A 19,210-nucleotide genomic window follows, 5' to 3' on the forward strand; every position below is an offset into this window, starting at 1 on the left:
ATCAAAAATGTGATTGGCAGTAAGTACAAAATGGCTATGCAGGACTTGATAGAGAACAAAAGTAAAAATTTAAAGGCATATTTTAATAGGTGAAAGATAGATAGCTCCTACAGGAAATTTAAACAGGTCTTTGGCGAATAGAGTAGTAGCTGTATGAATATCAAGGGCTGAGATGGAAAGCAATCCTAAACCAAGAAGGGAAAGCTGAAAGAGGAAGCAGTATATAGAGGACTTTTACAAATGATATGAACTTGAAGGCAATATTATAGACATGGAAGAGGATGAAGATGAAGATGAAGATGATAGAGAAGGTGAGATGAATTTGACAGAGCACTCAAAGACTTAAGATGAAACAAGGCTCCTGAAGTTAACGACATAGGAAGCCACGTAGAAACTCTTCCATATAGTTTCTAACATGCAAGAGACAGACGAAATATCCTCAGAGTTCAAGAAGAATGTAATAATTCCAGTTCCACCGTTACTGACCGATGTGAAAATAAACGAACTCAGTTTAATAAGTCATGGTTGGAAAATGCTAACTTGAAATCCTTAAAGAGAACGGAAAAACTGGTAAAAACCGACCTCGAGGAGGAACAGATTGGATTCCACAGAAATGAAGGAACACGGAAAGCAATACTGACTCTACGACTTCTCTTAGAAGGTAGGTTAAGGGAAGTAAACCTACGTTAATACCATTTGTATACATAGAGTAAGTTTTTGACAGTATTGACTGAAATGAACTTGTGAAGGTAGTAGGGGTAAAATACAGGGAGAGAAAGAATATTTACAGCTTATACAGAAACCAGACGAAAGTTACAAAAGTTGATGGGCATTAAAGGGAAGCAAAGGTCGAGATGGGAGTGAGACAGGGGCGTATCTGTCATTGATGTTATTCGATCTGTACATTGAGCAAACAGTAAAGAAACCAAACAAAAACTTCGAGTATGAATTGAAGTCCATGGAGGAGATATATAAGCTTTGTCGTTTGCGGCTGACGTTGTAGTTCCGTCCGCGGCAGCAAAGGTTTTGGAAAACCAGTTGAACAGAATGCACAGAGTCTTGAAAGGAGGATATAAGATGAATATCAAAGGAAACAAAACAAAAATAATGGAATGCAGTTGAATTAAATCATGCAATGCTGAAGGAACAACAATGGGAAACGAGACAATTAAATTAGTGGACACGTTTCGCTTTTCGGGCAGCAAAGTAACTAATTATGGTCGAAGAAGACAGGGTATAAAATGTAGACTGGCAATAACAAGAAAAATGTTTCTGGAGAAGAGAAATTTTTAACATGAATTCAGACATAAGCGTTAGTTAGTCTTTTATGAAGTTATTTTTATGCTGCGTAGCAATGTTTGGAAGTGGAACACGGATGGTAAACAGTTTAGACCAGAGAAGAATTGAAACTTTTGGAATGTGATGCTACCGAACAATGCTTAACATTTGATGGGTAGACCACGTAACTATCTAGAATAAATCTTGCACCGCAGTGGAATGTGTGCTGTTTTGAAATTTCGTGTCAGAGTCAAACTGTGTGCCAAATCGGTATGCGAATAAAGATGATATCCACCTAAGACAAGGTTCCAAGAAGCTCAGCTCACAATATTAGTCTGACAGGAGGTATCACATTTAAATGTGTGTTAGTAAGTGTTAGTTTCGTTAAAATGTTGAATATTTTCTTACTTTCATTTTGAAATCATCCCACTTCCTGAGACAACATAGGTATAAAGGAAATGTTGTAGTCCAATATGATCTGAACGTTGAGAACATGTTTTGTACTGTTTGTTGACGAAAATGAAACTAGATCATGATCATTCTACAGGATGTTCCAGAAAAAAAGAGTAAATATTGTAGGAGATGGTCACATACACTAAACTGAATAAAACGTTCAGAATAAGTATTTCTAATATTTGTAATATTTTAGTAATTATAGTAACTAATCTGACACATATAAAGCGTTGAGAGTACTCTGGCGTTATTCACAGATTTTATACGTTGTAATACTGATGGCGATCTAGGTTCTGACTTTTAGAGGAGGCTAACCTTCAGCTTCAGTCTTAGATTGGCAGACGCGCTACATCTTATTCCGTTTAGGTCGCTAGCGCCCTCTAAATTTGCTTGCGGCACATGTCAGCTGTGGTAGCAATTGTTCCTGGAGACGTTTCATAAATCGCCCATTTGTGTATGTACAACGAGAGAAAAACATATTACACCTGAAAGCAGCTGGATACGACAGACTGGGAAACGCTTCTCCGGCTGACAATGGTGATTTCAGTCTGTGCCTCCGAATGGATCGACGGAATTAATATCGCCCCACAAATATCGTCATAATAAACAAGCAAAAAAGAGAAATACAGCAAGCTCTCGCAATAAGATCATGGTGCAGAATAAGAACAGATAAGCCTCTAATGAGTGAGACAGAGATGTCGATACTACTGACATCCCCCATCCTCGCCACATTGCAACATTTTTTATATTATGGTAGTGACAGTTAAGCAATATTCTCATTTGGAACATTTAAAAATTCTTTTAAATTTTTTTTTGCACAGAGTAGCTAAAAGTCTTATTGTTTTTAATTTAGGTACAATATTCTTCTGTCTCTCCTCCTCATCTACTTCTTCATATTCTGAGATTTATGGAAAGCGTTTGGTTCTGGCACTCAAAATGATCTGTTAGAGAAGTCAAGTGTTATGGATCAGACAGGGCCGCAAGTGTCTACTTTAGTTCTTATTTAGGAAACGGAATGCAAAAAGCTGCCTTAGCTGTTAGATTAACCCTAAAGCGATGCCACAGCACCTGCATGGGGAGAAATTACAGCGGTAGTCCCAAAGGGTTCTAACTTTGACCCGCTATTATTCTTGCTCTACGTTAGTGATGTACCGTTCTATTTTAATCAGGAGACAGAATTAGTTCTGCTTGCAAATGGTACAAAATTGTTGTGAAGCCGAGCAAAGAAACATCAACCGAGAAAACGGTAAATGATGTTTCTGTGAAAGATGGTTAAATGTTTTGTTCATGTGGGATAGCTTTAAACATTGGAAAACGAAGTTTTGTTCTTTCAAAAGTCTCCCACCGACTGTTAATCTAGTATACGAACAAGAAATACTAAACTACGTAAAAACTGTAAGTTCTTAGGGGCGCATATTGATTAAAACTAAACGGACAAATCATATGACATTGTAAAATGTTTAGATTAGTGTGTTTTGCACAAGAATAATTCCCAACTTTGGGGTTATAAAAATCACTACGTTATCGTATTCTGCATACTTTCATCCAACGACGTCATGGGTAATACTCTGGATGACTTCTTACATAGGTAATAAGTACTCACTGCACAAACGTGGTAATTAAGATTTTTTTGTAGTTGATAGATATACATTTTTGAGACATTTCTTTAAACAGATAGGAAAATTAACCACAGTCTCACAATACTTTTATTCAAAAAAATGGCTCTGAGCACTATGGGACTTAACTTCAGAGGTCATCAGTCCCCTTGAACATAGAACTACTTAAACCTAACCAACCTAAGGACACCACACACATCCATGCCCGAGGCAGGATTCAAACCTGCGACCGTAGCGGTTCCAGATTGTAGCGTCTAGCCACAACGGCCGGCATATTTATTCACTTATTCACTTACCAGATTTGTTGTCAACATTCCACCTAAGTCTGTGAGTAACAACACAAGAAGGAAAAATGATCTGCATTACCCTTTAAAGTATCTATATTTTGCGTGGAAATGGGTGAAATATGCGGCTATAAACTTCTCTGACCACCTGCCCACGGAAATAAAATTTCTGACAGAGAACAGAAATGTTTCATAAGCAGGTTAAGAAGATTTATCATTAACAGCTGCTCCTATACCTAGAGGATTACTAATTTAAAAAAATCGGCAGTATACAGTCATATAAGTAATATATTTTATTTAGTTGTACGTAAAATTTATGGGTTTGTTGACACTTTCCGCGCCATAACGTTTATCATGAATTTGATCTATGGAACAACTGACTAACTAAATCAGGTAACTGACCGAGATATCGTATAGACTAACCGGATGTCGATGCAGCATTTTCAGGGCGCTGTAAGAGTAAAATAAGACTCTGTTGCTCAACTTGTGGATCGAAGAAAAACAACAGGAACACAAAAGGAAGTTCAGAAGTGACATAAACATGAACCACGAAAGGATACATTTATGGCACTCTTACCCTGATTGGAAATGAGGCACCATTACGGAAAATGCTAAACTTAACAAGAATATGGATTGAGAGTAAACCGAAGAAAAAAAATTATGTTAAGGTCTTACGGGAACAAACTGCTGAGATCATCAGTCCCTAAGCTTACGCACTACTTAATCTAACTTAAACTAACTAATGCTAAGGACGCGATGCACACCCATGCCCGAGGAATGACACGAACCTCCGACGGGGGAAGCCGCGCGGACCGTGACAAGACGCCTGAGATGATGGTGAGGGAATTAGATCAGAAAATGAGACACTTAAAGGAGTAGATGAGTTTTTCTATTAGAGCGACAAAATAACTGATCATCGTCCAAGTAGAGAGGATATAAAATGTAGACTGGCTACGGCAGGGAAAGCGTTTCTGGAGAAGAGAAATTTTGCTAACATCGAGTATAGATTTAAGTCTCAAAAAGTCCTTTCTGAAAGTATTTGTATGGAGTGTAGCCATGTATCGAAGTGAGACATGGACGATAAATAGTTTAGACAGGAAGAGAAGAGAAGCTTTGGAAACGTGGAACTATAGAAGAATGCTGAAGATTTCATTGGTAGATCACGTAACTTATGGTGAGTTACTGAACAGAACTGGGGAGAATAGGAATATGTGGCACAACTTGACTAGAAGAAGGGATGGGTTGGTATCACACATTATGAGGCATAAAGAGATCACGAATTTAGTTTTGGAGTGAAGCGAAGAGGGCAAAAATTGTAGAGGGTGACCAGGAGATGAATACATTGATCAGATTTAGAAAGACGTAGTTTGCAGTAGTTACTCGGAGATGAAGAGGCTTGCACAGGATAAAGTAACATTGAGAGCTGCTTCAAACCAGTCTTTGGACTGAAGAGCACAACAACAACATCTTCCAACATCTACTGGAACAGTTCCTAATACTCCTGAGGAGTTTGGTACAACTCCCAGTATCTTTTCCGACTTGTTAATAGGAGATGCCTCATTCATTTCCCTTCTGACAGGGTTTACGTGGCCACTTACCATTTCCTCTCTTGTGTGAACCTCTTCATCTCAGAATACAAACATGGGAGTATGGGAATATCACCTTAGCACTGAATCTATTGGGAATAATCCTACATGTACCTGGGGCTTGGGTGATATAATAATCATTGACATTATATGTACCAGAAAAATATTAAGTCTCAGCCATATATATATAAATAAACACAGAAACGTGCAGTTAATACATCACCTACAACTGCAATACAGACCGGATTATCCCCATTTTGTACAATGCTTAGCAGCTATCCAATTTTCGGAGAGCCTGTGCAGTACTGATACGAGTTGAGAAGAGGAACTTTAAGATCGGCTAAGGCGTAATTTGGATTTTGTAATAGGGAAGCTGGCACGCTAGGGTGATCTGTGCAGCTGTGCCACGGTGGCGTAGTGCTTAGCGCATCTGGTGAGTGAGCAGAAGATCCAGGTTCGAATCTTGGCCTTGGTACAAATTTTAATTCACTCTTTCCACCTGTATTCATCTCTATTATCTGTATAGCTACGTTTCAGAAATTTCAGAAAAATAAGTGGAAGTCGTTCATGATGTTTTCCTCCATACCTTTCGAGATATGACCAGAGTACCTAACTACTTCCACAATTATCCACATTGTGCAAAGTGTGGCACTATTCTGCATAGGTTTCCTTGGTAGGCAGTGTATCCTGTTCTTTGTTGCTGGCTAGCGTTCCGTTAATGTCTGACGAAGGACATGTTTATCTGCCGCGTCCGAGGGCTGAGTGAGAGGAATGTGGGCAGGGCCACAACTGTTGCTAGTGCTGACTGAACGCAGGTAGATGTTGGGCTGTAGGTCAAGAGCAGGTGGGTCTGCTTGACATCGCCTGCTCAGCCGAGCCAACTTGAAGGGCTGGAACCTCTCGCTTTTAGATATTGTTTGTAGTGTCCTGGCATTCCTTGCATGTCTGACACACGGAGCTACAACCACGTCAATGATGTGTATTTAGCTAGCTGCTCCAAGCAGAATTATAAGCGTAAAATTGCAGCATTTGTTGTAATATATGAGTTGAAAATATTTGTGCTTGGAGTCTTTCGCGGTGGCATGACTGGATAAAATCTTCTCGGTTTTCAAGCCACATCAATTCCAAAAAAATTCTAAATTTTACTGGAACTGACGCGGCTTGAAAACCGAGAAGATTTGATCCAGTTCAAAATATTTTTTTCTCCAGAGAGCACAAATTGTTAAAAAGACACTAAATTATTGGACAACACAAGTACTTCCTCAAACCATTATATAACAATTCAGTAACCTCCCAAACATATTACTTATAGTACTTATAGTACTATATAGTGTATACATATAGTACTTTATATATATATATATATATATATATATATATATATATATATAGTACTTATAGCACTATAGTACTTATAGTACTGAACAAAGTAATGTTTGCTAAAAGCGACATTATCTAACAACTAGCCACACACAGTGCATCGCTAGACATTGTAAGTAATTGACTGTGTGAGGTGTCTCTTCGCAGTGTATCATGTTTGCTGTGAAGCGTGCAGATTTGATACTGATTGCATGTTATCAATCGGACAATTTGTTAAGTATCTTTATATGTTGTGATCAAATATTAATGTTACTGGTGGTATGTGCCATGTGTAGCTGATATTACTGAATGAAGTAAGAAATGGTGGTTTTCTATTTCTAATGCTGAGCTGTCTTAGGGTAGCTTCTGTGCCTTGTATATGCTGGTGTGGACTGATTTTTCATAAACCACAGTGCATGCTTATGGTAGTTTTCAAATAGAAAAGGGAAGCTAATGTGCTTAAATGTCATTCATGGTAAACTTTCGATCTTTTAGACTGTATACATTTGTGTGATTGAATTCCTAAGGGACCAAACTGCTGAGATCAGCGGTCCATAGACTTACACACCACTTAAACTAACTTACGCTGAGAACAACACACACTCGAACCTCCGGTTGGAGGGACCGTGCAACCCGTGACATAGCGCCTCAAACCACGCGGACGCTTATACACTTGTAAAGTTGTCTTTCACCAGCTCGTTTTCGTATGCTGTTTTGTTTTAATTACTATTTAATTCAGTTATATTTCACTTAACTTCAGTCCTTTACCTATAATTTGTGCTGTTGTTAATATTTTATTTCAAAAGCGTTTTGATTACGGGTTTGGTGGTTTGTTCTGATGTGGTCTTCATTATGAAGCTAAACTCATTTAAATTTTACTTAATCTGAGTCTTCGTAAATAATTTTGCGCGGTAATAATATTTGGTCTTGGAAATACATATCGTAAATCCGGTGGCTACTGCCAGTGGGGCTAAACCACTTAGATCTGTATCTTTGTTCTGCTATTTATTTACCTTATCGAGAAAGGTATCAATATTGCAGTGCTAACCGAAATTCAGTCACTGGATTTCACACTTTAATACTAAGAGCACAACTGCTTCTACCAAATGGTAGCAGAACGAGTTCAGCTGACTGAGTGAGGGAGGTTATTTTCTGCATTAAAGTAGTTTTCAATTTTGTTTACACTAGTTTGAAATTTTTCAGGATACCTGACAATTTAAAAAATCCTGATTTCCGGAGAGGAGGCGAGCTAATGCACGAATTACAGAGAAGGAAGTACGCAAAAGTAGTCCTTTGTCTGATATTCAGCGGATTGCCGAATCCAGGGAGACAAATTTGGTCACTGTCGCAATTTGTGCTGTGTTTAAAGAGATTTTAGAGTTCATGAAACGAGATGGTAACTGTGCCAATCATGTACAGAGTTATCAGGCCCATTTTGAGGGCTACTTTGATGGAATTAGTGATGTGGTGTGTATGGGCAAGGGTCAAGACCAGTGATAAGACACATATAGTTACACAGCTAATGAATGGTTCTAGAGCTGTAATAGAAAAGTGAATTATTTTGATTGTGAAGTCCATCAGGAAGGTCATACTAGTGAGGCGAGTCCAATCATCCTTGATGCTGTGTAAAATTGCAGAACCCATTACAGGAGTGATTGAATGGATGATCTCATTGAACTTTGAACTAAAATTACCAAAGGGTCGAATTTTTATATTTTATTGCTGGGTTATTCAAATGCACTAACATTAATTCCCATACAGGTCAATGTTGTCTGAAGAGTTATTGCTGACATGCTAGTTAATAACACATGGGAACAATTTCAGAGTAGAGTCTACCAAATAATTCCTCTCAGGGCGCTGGAGAAGTTAATTCATTGTCAATATGGGGGTGAACAGAAAGAAGCTCGTCATTAATAAATAATGTCGAACTAGTTAAAATGAGCGTGTTTGCCTTGGAACCAATGTATACCAAAGAATAGGTAGAAAGTTATATTCTGGGTTGGCTAAGCACTTGGAATAGATGGAGAGCAGAGTTTTGACGGGTCCCTAAACGTTGGCTCAATTAGATGAATTTGTCCAGAAAATCCAGGCTGCGGAATTTCTGAATTTATGCACGGACAGCCAGGCCATAACGGGAAGAATACGGGAGAGTAAGAATTTAGCAGAGATTTAGACGGAGTATGACTTTAATAGGAAAGTACACCGAGGAATAATTAATTCAAAACATGTAGAACGGGTCTCATCTAAAGTAATTTGTTGGTATTGTGGCGAGTTGACATGTAAGAAACGAATATGCGAGGAAGAAGAACCAACAACAAGAATTATGAAATTACATCAAGGGCAGTGGATTGTAATTAGTGTAATTAACGACTGTGGGTATAACTATAGCTGCAGAGGGCTGCGAGAGAGGACTGTGAACTAAGCAACAAATTATGATGGTGCTCGTGAGCAGCCGGTAGAAATTTCGCCACAAATTGATGCTGGCCGTGTCTATATTAGGTTTCCCACACGCATGGCAGTTATCGTGAGATGAACAGACTTCAGGTACTGTAACATGTGGCTTATGGATATTGGTTGCAATGTGTTGGTGTTCCTTGCATGTCAAACACATGGAGTGCCTTACTTTGACTAGCTATCCAAGCTGCAGGATATGGTTAACAGGAACTGCAATCAGGTGTTTGCTAAAACTGACATTATCTAGCAACTGCCCGTACAGGGCTCACAGCTAGACTGTGTTAATAACCGATGACGTGAGACAGCTGCCCGCAGTTAGCTACATTTGCTGTATAGGATACAGCTTTTGTATTAACTGTTTATTATCATCTGGACTGTCAGTTTGTAAGATATTTTTATGGTAAGATAAAAGATTTTGTTATACTGTTAATGCGCATCGTAAGTAGCTAATGATATTGATAAAACCACACATGTTTGTTTTCTGTTTACTACACGGATTGGTTTCAGGGTTAGTTTCTGTGGTATTCTCTCGTGCCTTGCGTATGCCGATGTAGACTTAGGTTCGTTTACCAGAAACTTTTCGAGTGGTAAACGCCAATGGTCCTTCAAAAGAGATGTTAACGTTCTTAAATGTTATGGCATTTGTGGTAAACGTTTGATCCTTTAGACACTATATTTCTGAAATTATCTTGTACCAGCTCACTTTCATATATTGTTGTTGCTTTAATTATGACGTAAATTCAGTTACATTTCGTGTAATCTTTGTCTTTATTAATAATCTGTGCTCTTGTTAATTTTTTTAGGAAGCATTTCATTCACAAGTCTTGGAGTTGTAGCTGGTTATTCTGATGTGGTCTTTATTATGACGCTAATTTCATTTACATTATACTTAATCCGAGTCTTTATTAATAATTTTGTTGCAGTATTAGTATTAGGTCTTGGAAAAATTGCATATGTAAATGTCATTGTAGTCAGTTGGCGTGATCGAGTCTAATTTATATTACTATGGTCCTGTCTATTTAGGTTCTCAGTCAGTTCCACCATTTAATCTTACGGCCACAATTATACATACCAATACTGATGAGGAATAACACGAAAGTCTTTGGAGAGACCTCTCCAAACTGAAGTAAATATTTTAGGTTCTATTTTTGGATGATCATCAATTTTTCCCTCAATTATGTTATGTACTTAGCGAATTCGATTTTATGTAGTTGTATGTGCGACATTTCCTGTCTGTCCATTAAACGTCCGTTGTGTGCCTACTTCTGTTCTGTTGATAGTATTTACTTATACGGATTACAATAATTGAAATCTGCAAAATACAGGCTTTACAGACAAAATTATAGTGTTGCAACTGAAGAAAATCGCCTCCAAAGCTCTTGCAAATTCGTCTAGAAAGTAACACTTAAAAAACTAACTAGCGATTTCTTCTTTCTCAAACAACGCATAATTGATCTACAGCCATAAACTTTCCTATTTTCACCCAAGCAATGGAATAGTATACCTCGATTAAAATTTATTTCCACGGTCATTGGTATTTATATAATTTTACCTAACCTCTCGCAACAATTGAATTCATGTACTATTACAGTCGAACTCTAAAACAGGACAGCACTGGACTTCATCAACTACCTATTGACTAGTCATAAGGGAGAGTTATATGAGATAACTTCTAGCGAAACTTATTAAAAAAAGATGAAACACATCTGTAAAGTGAAGTAAATGGCGTTGCACTTGGTAGAGACGAAATGAAAACTTAGTAAAGTCAACTGTCTAGTACTGTAATACAAGTGTAGTGAAATCATTAAGAACTGGCAGGAGTTGCAATGGAAATTTCGTGTTTTTTTGTATTCCAGGTAATTATTATTGTCTGTGAAAATTAAAGGGGTAAATGATTGCCAGAGCAATCTTCTTAAATACAGAAAATCACACAACAACCGATTTGCTCTAGGGGAGTACACGGTCCCAACTAGCTGTAATCTTTCAAGCTATTAGCTTCTGTTTATTTTTAATGCTCCTTTTTATTCTGTTTTCTTTGTAAGTCGTCTGTCTTCCAGCTGTCACGTCACAGTCCATGACGGCAAACTCTCCTCTGTCAGACGGATTGACTTACTGTACCACTTCTACGGTAAGTCCTCCATTATTTGTTATATTCCAACCTCTATCTTTCTCTGCAATTTATACTCTTTACAGTTTCCTCTAGTAATATGGTAGCTTATCGCTGAAGCCTACCATTCTGTCCCTACTTCTAATTAGTGTTGTCCTACAAAAGTCTTGTGAATCATGTCTGCAGGAACTTCTTTCCTTATCCTATCGTTTCAGTACTTATTTAGAACTGCAATATCTCACAACTAACAACTGTTATTTGCGGAATTTGCAAGAAATATGTTAGTAATTTTTCAGTCAATAACTTTGATAACATTTTATATCACTTCGTGCAAAAACTTGACCAGATTACATTCATAACATGTGTTTCCTAGGAATCTGTCTTAGTACGTTTCACATATTTTTTATATTCGTAAGTACGGGGACGCTCTGCCACGTGACACGCGGCACGTGCCGTAAGCTGATTGCAGAGTACCAACGTAGATGTAGATGTAGAAGAGCATACAGTTTCCAATATTGTTGCACAAAAACATAGAGGCAGAAGTGTATCACATTAATTCTGTAGACAAAGATTCTAATGTTCTTTGAAATTAGAAATAAGATCTTGTGACGAAATAATTATTTCAAAGCTAAGTCGTAGCTTTCAATAAATGATTTTTTGGTCTGTTCCGAAGAATGGCACTCCCACACCACACGTGCCTCTTGTTTATTGAAGACTATGAAATTCTGTAGAATACGTGTTACTAAATTCCGCTACACAACACTGAGAATTTTTATTTATCGTTCTTTAGGAGAGCATGATGTTCGTTGTGGTCTAGCACCGTGATGGACAACCAATTACTGTCGTATCACGGTATTTCCATATTTCTGTTAGGTCCGTGTATGCCAGCTACTGCTGTGCAAATAGAACCGACTCGCGAATATCTTATTTCTGCACATTTTCTCTACGGCAGTGACTGCCGGCGTGACAGGTAACGACAACAGTGACGTGAGATAATTATTCGAAATAGGAATGCAGTGGAGCAAAGAGACATAATATTCCTCAGTTCCCTTTCAAAAAATTTTCATGAATTTCGGTTCCTCGACAGATGCCATTCAAATGATGAAACATGTCACGCCCAGACCGCACGGCTTGTATAGAGTATGAGATACTTCATTACTTCTCATCACGGAAAAACACAGAATGGATAGCGGGAAGTAAAAGAGATGATGGGCAGTAAACGAGAGAGGAAAACCACACCACCTACGCACTTCGAGGCATACGGTATGTGGACTTGACGGAAATACACTTTCTAAAGAGTGAGACCAAGATATTCCCCCTACTATTGGAAAAGCAAAGACATGTTACTCTCGTGTTACCTCGAAAGGGACACAACCGTAAGATGGGGAAATATCGAACACAGGGGTAATTTAGGACGGGAACAGCGCATTTCTGTTCTTACGTTGGTATCACTGAATGCAAGCTTTCACTTCGCGCGCGTGTTTGGCTGTTTATATCTTATATATTGTCAAGCATATACGAACACACGTTGTTGCAACTGGAAGTTGAAACAGTGGTGTGTAGCGTCTTACAGTGCAGTATACAATTGTTGCTAGTTCTATTTATGCGAGTACTTTCGTCATTGTACGAGAAGAGAAATAATTGGTAAGCTTAATTTGCTTATAGTTTACCTACTGAAAGATTAAGAAGGAAATATGATTACAGTTTGTCTCCACCTCTCACTTTCGCTAATGTCTGGTAACTACACACAATCGGTCAATGCTACAAACTTACAAAAGGCTCTTCCGTGGCGCTATTATGATACTAAAAATCTTGAAAAGGTAGTTGCAGCTCTAAGATCAGGAAATCTATCGTACACAAAGGGGTCAAGCCAATTTAATATACCACGTTCAACGTTAGAGAATAAAGTTAATAATACAAACCCTCTAATGATTGCAAGGCCTTCTGTCTTAACTACCATCGAAGAGAACACACTTGTCCGTGATATTTTAAGGGTTGCACGTTGGGGTTTTCCTTTTACCTCTGATGATGTTAGGAACATAGAGAAAAGATATCTTAAAAAATGTGGGCGAAGGTAAAAACGATTTTCTTGTAACAGGCCAGGGATTGAGGGGTCGCGTTCATTCTTGCAGCGTCACCCTACCATATTAAGCGTCTGATTCTCTGAGAACAGTTGTAGGTAACGTGGTGAAGTGAGTTATGGGACAATGAAATCATATTTCAAGAATGTTGGTAAAGAAATGGAAAATATATATCTCAAAAATTGTTATCAACTATGACGAGACCAGTCTGTATGACTAACCTGGGAGGAAGCATCTAATAGTTAGAAGGGGAACAAAAGATCCTGAAAGGATCTTAGATTCTTCTAATATTAGTATTTCAGTAATGATGGCTGCTACTGGGGAAAGAAAACTGTTACCTTCCTATGAGGCCTACAAATCGGAGCATTTATGGAACGCTTGGGAAGATGGAGATCCCAAAGAGACCCGCTATAACCGCGATAAAAGTGAATGGTTTGATCTGTCTACATTCGAAGACTGGCGTATTGCTATAGTGCTACCTTACCTGAAGTCAATGGAGGAGAAGAAAGTTATGACAGGAGATAACCTTTCGAGTCACATTTCGCTGCGAGTAAATGAAGAATGTGAGAAAAATAAAATCTCTTTTATTTTGTTGCCACCACATGGTACTCATATTTTACTGCAATTAGATGTAGGTTTCCTAGACTTTTAAAAGCTGCTTGGCGGGCAGTGCTTAGGCAAAGGAAGAAAAGCTCCCCTGTGCCAATATCAAAAGATGGTTTCCCCTCACTTTCAAAGGAAACGATTAAAAAGGTGCTAGCAACTGAAGAAGACAACATAAGAAGTGCATTCCGTGCAGTGGGATTAATTCCATTTTGTTCCTGAAACAGTCCTCAAAAATTGCCTGACGGAGATAATTTTCAAAATAATTCTTTAGATGCCTGGTCTTCAAACTCTGAAGATGTTCTTCAGAATGTTCGCTGTGGAATGAAAAGTAACACAAGTGTCCAGCGAAAGCGAAAATTAGATGTTACCCAAGGAAAATCAATTTTAGGCATCAATAAGAGAAAGAGAGATAATGCCGACTCATTGTCTGAATTGCTTTCAGTTCCGCTGGTGACGAAAGCAGCACAGCAGTGGGAAAAGTTCTGGAAGTGCTGGCTTTTGTTCTCGTGGATTACCCACACATGTTACTATTAAAATCAGTCTTCATCACAAATGTATTTCTTCTCGTAACTGGTTTCGACCACTATTAAACAAAAGTTAATACAAACTGTTATTATATGTTCATAATTTTGTGCATATATTTTAGTAACCAATAATGTATCTCACCCGCTCCAGTGTTTGTCAGAGGTACCTGTTAATTCCGTAACTTACACTATCATTGTTTTATTCTTAGTCTTCTAGAACTATTTTTTATACTTTAAGTACATGTTTCTTTATAAGACAGACATGTAAAATAAAACATAGCAATGCCGTTTAATAATGTCACTTGTAAAATTTGCAATATATATAGGAGCGTCATAGGCAGTATTTTTATGCAGAAGTACTGTGCCTTCTCGATTACTTTCATTCTCAGTTTCCATTTCCAAGAACTAATTATTATCTCTCGAATAATCTATACAAATAGATGTCTCTTGTTACACCTTGAAATTGTATCTGCGCATCATTTACTACAACACGTCAGTCAACGGATTTTGCAGCCTCCTTAATGGAAAGCGCCCTGGTAGAGCGTCTATCGTTTCCATAACAACATGCTGCTGTTTATGGTACGTCGTCTGAAGTGCCAGTGTTTGCATATCGATATTACAACAACCTCGTTGGAGAGTAGCCTGCGGCCACAGCTTTTGAATGGCGTCTATACTTACCATGGCAACTAGTAGCTTCTAAATGATAGATAAATAAGATTATCTTTATTATCCTCATTACTTCCAAGCAATTAAAAAGTTTTTTCGGCAAAATTAGACCTCATGTATATCAATTTGATAACCCAAATATCTATTTCTCACTCGTGGCTTGGCTGGCAAATTGCATTGTGTAATTTTCCTTCAAATCATTTTTTAGTTTTTTATTAGTTACCTGGATTACTTTAAAGCTATTAAACACTTTTTCGCAAAACATGACAACACGCCAGTTAATTTCATATCTCGTTTGTACATTTCCCACTATTCGTTGGGCTATGAAAATTCGGAAAAGAATCAACAGTGTAATTTTAGTGCAGTCTTATGTGAATTTTAAAATTTTCCTGGCGAAGTGAACGTTCAAACTAGGTTGGGGCTTCCAGTCGGTCGACGTCCAATTAACAGCACGATAATTCGACTGGACACCTGCCAATCATCTTTCGTCCATCATATAAGATCGAAGATCTTTTGGGATCACTAAAGGACGACTTGTTACCGCGGAAGGCCTGAATTCACAAAATGCCTTGTCAGCTCACTTAGGACATACCACACGCACTGTGAAAGAGCGCTGCACTGACCATCACCGTTTACTCGTCTTTTGCTACCAAACAAGTCCGATATTGTCGAACACTGTATTTCCACTTTGCATTCAATGGAGTATGCTAAAACTGTGATTCTAACAGCAGTAACAACTTTCTGGGGCTACGTCATTAAAGAGTCCGTGGAAATACGCCTGGCAGGAAACTTGATGAACCTTCGTGGATGCTCAGAACCACAGTTGCATGAAATCCCATCATCTCCACGATTTGCTCCAATCGAAGAGGAAAAATTTGCGCCAACAGCCGCGGCGAGCAGTAACGCAGGCGATAGTTGACTTTCGCGGTTCCACTAGCGACGGCGCTGCCGCCGACAAGGACGTCCCGTTCGTCAACTTGAATTTTGACGCATGCGTGGAATACTCGCAGCTTGCTATGTATGGTGGAACGGAGCAAGTCTTTCTCAGTGTTCGATGTCTCACATAAAGACGACTGGCGGGTGCCCAGTAGAAATATCGCCCGGTGAACGATTCGACTACCGGCATAAAACTCTAAATTTGGTTGCACATCTAGGGAGCCTTGTTTTCTCCTACTCAACATTTGTCCAAAAGTAATAAGATTTCTGTCTAACTTTTCGTTATACAGTCTTACTTTGTTTACGAAAGAGGTGTTAGATTAAATTTGCCCACAGAATAGGTTAATTTGATTGAATAAATTTGATTTAATGTTTATATTCATAGATTTGTACGTAAGTCACACTTCACTGTTCATGAATCTCCCGCATATGTCATCAAAACATCGATGCCCTTTAGTAACCTATAAGATCCACTCGAATGGCTCTGAGCACTATGCGGCTTAACTTCTGAGGTCATCAGTCGCCTAGAACTTGGAACTAATTAAACCTATCTAACCTAAGGACATCACACACATCCATGCCCGAGGCAGGATTCGAACCTGCGACCGTTGCGGTCGCTCGGTTCCAGTTTGTAGCGCCTAGAACCGCACGGCCACTCCGGCCGGCAAGATCCACTCTATCATGATATCGATTAATAAAGTACTAGATCAACTGAAGTCTATTTCACCATCATCTCTCCTTTATTTGTCAACTTTATACCCCCTACATTTCCATCGAAATGAGTTATGCTTTTCATCTCTGATTTTCAGTGATCTCATTACGCTCCGCTGATGATACTGCATCACCCCAAATTCAAAGCGACACCCTGTCCACATGCTGTCACACTGCCTCGAGATCTATTCCCATTTCTAGGTGAAACTTGGTCTTCTTCCCCTAAGCGTGGGTGGCTCGACGTGTTCTTGCCTGTCATGCCACACCATTTCGTTCCTGGAACATATCCTACGCTACACTCCTATCTGATACCCCCTTTCACCGAAGCATTAAATTCCTAAAATCGAAAAATCCAGCTCATCCTCCATCCCCAGTTTATATCACCAACACCAAAAATGACGAACAGCAAAAGCACAGAGACATGGCACCTGAATATCTTTGCATTTTCCCCGTCACCTTGAAGCGCTTTATTAGTAACGAATAACGTTGTTGCTGCGAATTATGTTTCTCTCTGTTAGAGAATTCAGCACGAAGGGAGAACCAGCTTTTGCTTCAGATTGGTCACATGAGTAATAAGTCTAACGATAAAGCGCGTTTATTGCAGTGACCTTTTGCCAAAGGTTCCTTAGGGCGAATATTACAATAAATTGTGCGAGGTACTACAGTCGTCATACGACTCCCTGTCGACTTTTATCAGGTTGTCATTCGATCTGGCAGCTGTCGACAAATCCCTGAAAGATAGCTAGAAATGGCCATGCTATTGGACAAATACTAACAGTCAAAACGAAGTGCCTGACCACAAGGAGGCCTGAAAAAAAAAAAAAAGAAATTAATGATTTACAAATAACTCTCCAGCCAATAAAATGAAGTACTGATGCATTTAGACTGAAGCGCACAGAAACTAGTATAGGCATGCGAATTCAGTCACAGAGGTCTGTAAACGGGCAGAAAACGGCGCTGCGGTTTGCAACGCCTGTATAAGACAACATGTGTAAGTGGGCTGCTTCTGTGTTGGCAGCGCTGTGTAGCTCTTTGCTTTGGATCTCTGACTGCGCTTTTATTTAAGAGATTCTGTTGCTGGTTGGACTCATGTTGGAAGTTAAGCGCCAGTAGTGTTGGTCAGTTGGAAGTCAGTCGCCAGCAGTGATGGAAGTATGTTCGGTAGTTGGAGGTGAACAGCCAGCAGTGATGGATGTGAGATGTGAGAAGTTAGCATTGATGGAGGGTAGAGGCCTGAAGTTTTAGCGTAGGCAAACGACCGTTTGCGTTTTATGAACATGGTCCCCATTACGCTGTCAACAATTTGTGATTATTTGTTCAGAATAATGTTGGCAGTGTAGCCATAAATAGTCAAAATATATGAGAAAAGTAATGTAGCGTCTGTAAGGACTTGTTCAGAAAACAGTTGGCAGTGTAGCTATATATACTGAAAATATATGAGAAAATAATGTACAGTCGGTGAGGATTTGCTCAGAATACTTTTGGCAGTGTGTATTGATGATGATGTTCTGTGAACGGAACCTGTCTTGATGCAATATGCTTACATTAAGACATCAACATTGATTGTCATTAATGCTCTCCACTGTAAATGATTTTGCAGTGTGAAATGTTGTACACGAATATTTGCAACCATGAAAATCACATTATTACGTACGAGGTGCATCGAATAAGTAACGCAACACTTTTTTTCCTGACAGTGGATTGGTTTTATTAAGATTTCCAATACACCCCATTATTCCCCATTCTGTTGGCTACAAAACCCTACTGGCTGTAAGCACTAACTTTTCGTTATACAGTCTTACTTTATTTACGAAAGAGGTGTTAGATTAAATTTGCCCACAGAATAGGTTAATTTGATTGAATAAATTTGATTTAATGTTTAGATTCATAGATTTGTACGTAAGTCACACTTCACTGTTTATGAATCTCCCGCATATGTCATCAAAACATCGATGCCCTTTAGTAACCTATAAGATCCACTCAAATGGCTCTGAGCACTATGGGACTTAACATCTGAGGTCATCAGTCCCCTAGAGTTAGAACTATTTGAATCTATCTAACCTAAGGACATCACACACATCCATGCCCGAGGCAGGATTCGAACCTGCGACCGTAGCAGCAGCGCGGTTCCGGACTGAAGCGCCTAGAACCGCTCGGTCACAACAGCCGGCTCAAAACCCTATTTTTCCACATAACCTCCGTTTTATGCAATGGCCTTCAGCCTCCTTAGTGGGAGGTCTTGTATACCCAAATGGTACAACATTACTGGTCGACGTCGTGACAACGTATTGCCTCATCAAGGAACCTGCCCATCACGTACCGCTTCCCGTGGAGAGCATCCTTCATTGGACCGAACAGATGATTTCGGAAGGTTGGCTGTACGGGCTGTAGGATGGATGAAGAAGAACAGTCCGATTAAGTTCTGTGAGCTCCTCTCGAGTGAGCTCGCTTGTGTGAGGTCTTACATTGTAATGAAGAAGGGAAAGATTGCATTTTTGTGGCGACAGACACGTTGAATACATTTCTTCTTCTGTCCGGCCGCCATGCGG

Source organism: Schistocerca cancellata, chromosome 7 (genome assembly GCF_023864275.1).
Source record: "Schistocerca cancellata isolate TAMUIC-IGC-003103 chromosome 7, iqSchCanc2.1, whole genome shotgun sequence".
NCBI lineage: Eukaryota > Metazoa > Arthropoda > Insecta > Orthoptera > Acrididae > Schistocerca > Schistocerca cancellata.